We start from the raw sequence: 6398 nt of genomic DNA on the forward strand, positions 1-6398 counted from the left end.
GCTCAGCGGCCATGGCTCACGGGCCCAGCCGCTCCGCGGCATGCGGGATCTTCCCAGACCGGGGCACGAACCCGTATCCCCTGCATCGGCAGGCGGACTCTCAACCACTGCACCACCAGGGAAGCCCCAAGTGCAAATTTTTTAAAAGAATCAGAAAAAAAGACTTGGAGGCAAGTATCCACAACACTTTGGAGGAGTTTTGCTGTAGAGGGGAGGAGTGAAATGGGGTGATGGCTGGAGGAGGATGAGGGAATTTTTCGCATTTTATATGGGAAGAGCTAAGTTCAGAGAGGTGAAGTGTCTCACCCAGGCTCACACAGCTGGCCTGGCTCAGCTGGGAATGGCACCCAGGTCCCTGGCCCCCAGCACAATGCCCTTTCCTCCCCCACAGCTGCTGCCTCTTTCTTGTGGTCATCATCAGGGTCCTTGGATACTGGCCCTTGGGTGGGTTCTCCTACTCCTATGGGAATTCCACGATTCAGAGCCTTGGAGCTGGAGGGACCAGTGCTACCTCTTGACACACTTGACCAAACCTCCCTGTCACTTGTCTCTTACTGTGATATGAAACCAGTTTCCAGACATGTGCAAGGTCGTGTATCTCTTTTTTATTACGTATGTTGACGTTTGTTCAGGGTCCTCGTGACTAGTGAGTGGTGTGGTAAAAACACTGCAGCCGTTGGTGGTCAACCTGCGCTCAAATCCTGACTGCATTTGCTATCAGTTCGACCTTTGGCCAAGTTCTTTACCTTTTCCGAGTCTCCTCTGCCAAAGGGGGCTAATGCCTGCATCCCAGGGTGGAACTGACGACTGAGGGAAAGAAGGTGGGTGCCCAGCACAGGGCCTGGCACACAGTAGGTGCTCAGTGAAGGTAGGTCCCCTTCCCTACCCCTTCCCCACTCCATTTCTTGCACAGGGCAAGCCTGGGTCTTCTCTGCCTCTCTCTGACCAGGAGCAAACCACCCAGCCACGTGCCTGCCTGTGTTGTAAACCTAAGACCAGGTTTTTCTGAGTTTACAATAGGAGAAGGGTCTGAGCCGCTGTCCTGGAGAGACTTCCTGGCTCCTCCTAGAGCCAGGATGTGGTCATGAGGCACTTGCACTGAGGCTGTCAAAAGATGGCCCGAAATGACCCTGCAGCTGTTCTGGAAGCTGGCGCTTGGTCCAGTGAGCTGGAGAATTTACTCTCTGCTGTTACCCCAACCCTCCTGGGGGGGATGGAGCAAGCTCAGTTTTGGCTCAGACCATCCATCAAGAAAAAATAATATTCCCCTTTGTGTGCCTCATTTTCTTTTGGACAGAGTTGGACGGGGCCATCTCTAAGTCCCTTCCATCAACAGAGACTCTAGACTTTTTGTAAGATGTCATTTGAACCTACAAAGTTACCTCATAGACACAGGGACCCTTTTTTACTTTGCTTAAGTTCCAGAGCATTTAGTTCTCCAGCATCTGCAGGAGTCAAATCTAGCAGAAGTCAAAGGAGAGAAAGCCTGGGGCCTTCTGAGCACTGGCAGGGACAGAGCACAGATCACGGGCCAGCTGTGCCCTGTGAACAAAAACGGGCGTCAGGAGGCCCTGGTCAGTGCGTGCCGTCGGCCTCAAGATACTCAGAGTTTGACTCAGTAGCTTCACTTCTGGGAAATTATTCTAAGGAAATGGTCAGAAATATGGATAACAGTATATACAGAAGGGTGTTATCACAGTTTAAAAATACTGAAAAACTTTATAAATAACCTAAATGTTCAGAAATAGAAGACTAGTTGAATAAATTTTATGTCCATATGATCACATACCAGGAAGCTATTAAAAATCATGTTACAGGAGATTTTGGAAATACTTACAATACATTAAGTGAAAAAGTAGTATATATAATTGTATCCATTGAATGCTATAAATTACAGATGGATAGATAGGTGTACACACAGGTACATGTCCAAATTACAGAAGGACATGTATCGTGTTAGTAGCAGTTGTCTCTGGGTAGTGGGGTTATGGGTAATTTTTATTTCTTTATGAGTTTTTATACGTAATATCTGAGATATGTCTTTTCCTCTTTAAACTTTACTATAAGTACAAGGTTTTTAATGAATATTTCTTTTATATGAAGAAAAACACAAAATGTCATTAGGATTTTTAATTTTAATAGTGGTAAAATACACATAGTATAAAATTTACCATCTTAACCATTTTTAAAATTTTTATTTATTTATTTTATACAGCAGGTTCTTATTACTCATCTATTTTATACATATCGGTGTATACATGTCAATCCCAATCTCCCAATTCATCCCACCACCCCCTGCTCCTGCTTTCCCCCCTTGGTGTCCATACATTTGTTCTCTACATCTGTGTCTCTATTTCTGCCTTGCAAACCGGTTCATCTGTACCATTTTTCTAGATTCCACATGTATGCGTTAATATACAATATTTGTTTTTCTCGTTCTGACTTCACTCTGTATGACTGTCTCTAGGTCCATCCATGTCTTTACAAATGACCCAATTTCATTCCTTTTTATGGCTGAGTAATATTCCATTGTATATATGTACCACATCTTTTTCCATTCGTCTGTCGATGGGCATTTAGGTTGCTTCCGTGGCCTGACTATTGTAAATAGTGCTGCAGTGAACACTGGGGTGCATGTGTCTTTTTGAATTACGGTTTTCTCTGGGTATATGCCCAGTAGTGGGATTGCTGGGTCATATGACCATCTTAACCATTTTTAAGTGTACAGTTCAGTAGTGTTAAGTACATCCACACTGTTGTGTAACCAAACTCCAGAACTCTTTTCATCTGGCAAAACTGAAACCCTACCCATTGAACAATAACTGTCCATACCCACCCCTGTAACACCATTCTACTCTCTGTCTCCATGTATCTGACCACTCCAGGTACCTCACGTCTTTGTCTTTTTGTGACTGGCTTATTTCACTTAGCATGATGTCGTTAAGGTTCATCCATGTAGTAGCAGGTGTCAGAACTTCCTTCCTTTTTAAGGCTGATTAAGTCTGTTGTATGTATACACCACATTTTTTTATACATTTTTCTGTCAGTGGACACTTCGGTTGTTTCCACCTTTTGGCTATTGTGAATATTGCTGCTATACATGGATGTACAAATGTCTTTTCAAGACCCTACTTTCAGTTCTTTTAGGTATATACTCAGAAGTGGAATTGCTGAGTCATATGGTAATTCTATTTTTAATTTTTTGAGGAACCGCTGAACTGGCACAAGGGTTCCAGTTTCACTACATCCTGGCCAATACTGTTATTTTCTTTTCCTTCTTTTTTTTTGATAGTAGCCAAAAATAAGTCATTTTAAAAAGAAGACAGGGCTTCCCTGGTGGCTCAGTGGTTGAGAGTCTGCCTGCCGATGCACGGGACGCGGGTTCGTGCCCTGGTCTGGGAGGATCCCACGTGCCACGGAGTGGCTAGGCCTGTGAGCCGTGGCCGCTGGGCCTGCGCGTCCGGAGCCTGTGCTCCGTGGCAGGAGGGGCCACAGCAGTGAGAGGCCCTCATACTGCAAAAAAAAAAAAAAAAAAAAGACAGGCTAAGCTGAAATTTTGCCCATACCCTCTGAGTGCCAGATAATGACTCCTGGGCTAGGTGCAAAGAGCATACATAGAAGTTTATTACAAAGTCTCAGCCTACCTGGAGCTTGTGGACCAGCCAGGAGACTTGTTCTGGCTGTGACTCATCACTGAGGACCTCACTGGAAGGACCATTCGCTAAACTCATTTCAAAGTGGGGGCATTCAGGAAGGCCTCGTGCCAGAGCTTGAGCTACAGGGGAGGTTTGTAACCTGCCCCATAGCCACGGGCTGTAAAGGGGTGCATTCAGGCCTGGCCTGGCAAGTGCAACAGGGTGAGCCATGGCACACTTATGGCTTCCTTGCTTCAGGCATCACTGCCATCCTGGCCTTCGGTCTCTGGGGCTGAAGCAGGAGGAGTGGGGCTGGGTTGCCCCCAATCAGAGCTGCTCCCAAAGGCAGTGTAGAGAAATGGAGGTCCCCGGGCAAACTGGGGCATTGACGGGGACCTGTTCTTGGGCACTGAGGAGGGTCAAAATAAGTCATAAGTGGGCAGCAGAGCAGTAGGTGGGAAGCAGCCATGTCAGCCCTGTGCATCTCCAGACAGACCTGTGAGAGGGCCTCCCAGACGGCTGATGCCCAGGGATGCTCCATGTCCCAGAACTTTCCGCATTTGCCTTGAAATTGCTGGAGGCAGGGGGATGGCCTGGCTGACCTCTGGAGGGCCCAACCAACCCCAGGATGTCACTTGATATCTCACTCTCATGCTGGTGCCTATCAAATATTTATGTGTACAGTGCAGTTTATTATACGTCTATTTTGGTTTCTGTCTCTGAGACCAGAGGGTCCCTGGAACTTCCTTTATTTGGGATTGTTATCATCAGTGGCTTCTGTCCCTTTTCCTGGCTCCTGAACCTTCTGCTGGGGGTCTGAGGTGAGGCAGAAGGCACAGTGAGGGACAGGCCATTGTCACTGGCCCCCAGACTATCGTAGGGCAGCTCTTTCTCACGCTGGGGAAATTAGCATCCATTCTGGCTTGTGGAAACCCACAGTCACCCCTGATGACTCTCATCAGACAGACCTAACTCTCCTCAAGCAGAAGTAGGGAGTGTGACACATGGTCACTGGCTTGGGGGAGGCCTGCTGACCCCTTTCCCACAAGTCTGCTCTGTGCCCGAGTCTCCCAGAGGCAGCAGCTGCCCTTCATGCAGGACCTGAGGGGCCAGCAAGGGGGTCACGTGGTGGCAGCCCCAGGGCCAGCTGCACAAGCATGTGACCTGTGCAGTTACACAGGGCCCTGCACCCAGAAGGGCCCCAACCTCAGTTTAAGGCTCTGCTGTCACTGAAATTAATTTTTAAGAAATTCAGCTGGTCTTGGTGGCACCTCTTCCATGGCAGCTCTGGAGGACTGCTCCCTAGGGCGGGAAGGACAAGACCTCGCTACACCCACACAGCCTCTGCCACCTCTGAAGTCCCAGCATTTTCAATTAGCACAACACATAATTGTCACTATACCCTGCCTCATTTTAGACTTATGTGCCTGCATGCACCATTCTGCAACCAGACTGTACCCTCCTAGGGCGAGGGCCAGACCTCCAAGCAGCAGAGTGCCTGGCACTTGACAGTTGCTCAGTAAATGCTAGTTGAAGTACTTCTGAAGACTTCAAGCCAAGTCAGCTTTTTAGTGGCAAAGGAGAACAAAACGGATGACTCCTGATTTTTTTTGGCCTCTCCCGTTGTGGAGCACAGGCTCCGGACGCGCAGGCTCAGCGGCCATGGCTCACGCGCCCAGCCGCTCTGCGGCACGTGGGATCCTCCCGGACTGGGGCACGAACCCGCGCCCCCTGCATCGGCAGGCGGACTCTCAAGCACTGTGCCACCAGGGAAGCCCGACTCCTGAGTTTAAAGAGTTAGATTTTGTAAGCAAAGTACACGGGAAATAACATGATCTTGGTTTCTGCAAAACCATAGCTGGTCCATGGCTGCATTTCCACATTGCTGCATCTCTAGAAAAGCACTGATATTATCGAATACCTGCTGTTTCTGAGCACGGTGCTGGGTGCTCTAATCCAGCATCTCCTATTTAATCCTACCTCTTGAGGTCTGCGAGGCCCAGAGAGCTGAGCAGCTTGCCCAGGCCACACACTGACCAGAAGAAGAATGGGGATTTGACCGCAGGTCTGCTTGACTTCAACGGCCTCCTTTCTGGTGTTTTGATCCTGGGGAAGGGCCAGGGACGGTAACTGAGTGAAGGAGGAGGGGACGGCTTCCTCTAAGGAGCAGTCAGTTTAGGACCAAACAGCTGAGGAATATCTGAATTAGGGCCTGTAAAATCTTGACTCATGTATTCCTGCAAAGTGTGATGTGCAAAGTGTGGAACTCGCCTTTCCTGCCTGCAGGAGGCGGAGATATAATAACATTTACCTCATGGGGTTGCCCTGAAGATCAATTGAGACAATTAGTGATAACTGAGATGATTGTATCAAGGGCCCAGATACTTTGGTGACTTGGATTGCCTTCCCAAAGTGCGGCCTTACAGTTTTCTGGAGACTGTTTCAGCTCCACTTCGGCATATTAACTTAGTCTTTACCAAAAATGTTCACCACTGAGGGTCTCACCTCTGGGCTTGGTTGCCTTCCCAACGTCCGTTTCCCCTTTCTTCCTTACTAATAGAACCCTGATTTTGTTTGGTGCAATAGAACGGCTGACAAGCCTAGGCCATGATCATGGCAACCCTGCGCTCTGCGTTCCCAGCCTGCCTTGCGGCTGAGGGAGACCACGTGACCAGCTCTGGCCAATGGGACTAAAGTGGGAGGAGTGCTCCCAGGACAGGTTTCCTGGTGCAGGTCCCTAGTCTTTTATGCCTGGGTTGAAGA

The sequence above is a fragment of the Physeter macrocephalus genome, chromosome 1 (genome assembly GCF_002837175.3).
Source record: "Physeter macrocephalus isolate SW-GA chromosome 1, ASM283717v5, whole genome shotgun sequence".
Classification (NCBI taxonomy): domain Eukaryota; kingdom Metazoa; phylum Chordata; class Mammalia; order Artiodactyla; family Physeteridae; genus Physeter; species Physeter macrocephalus.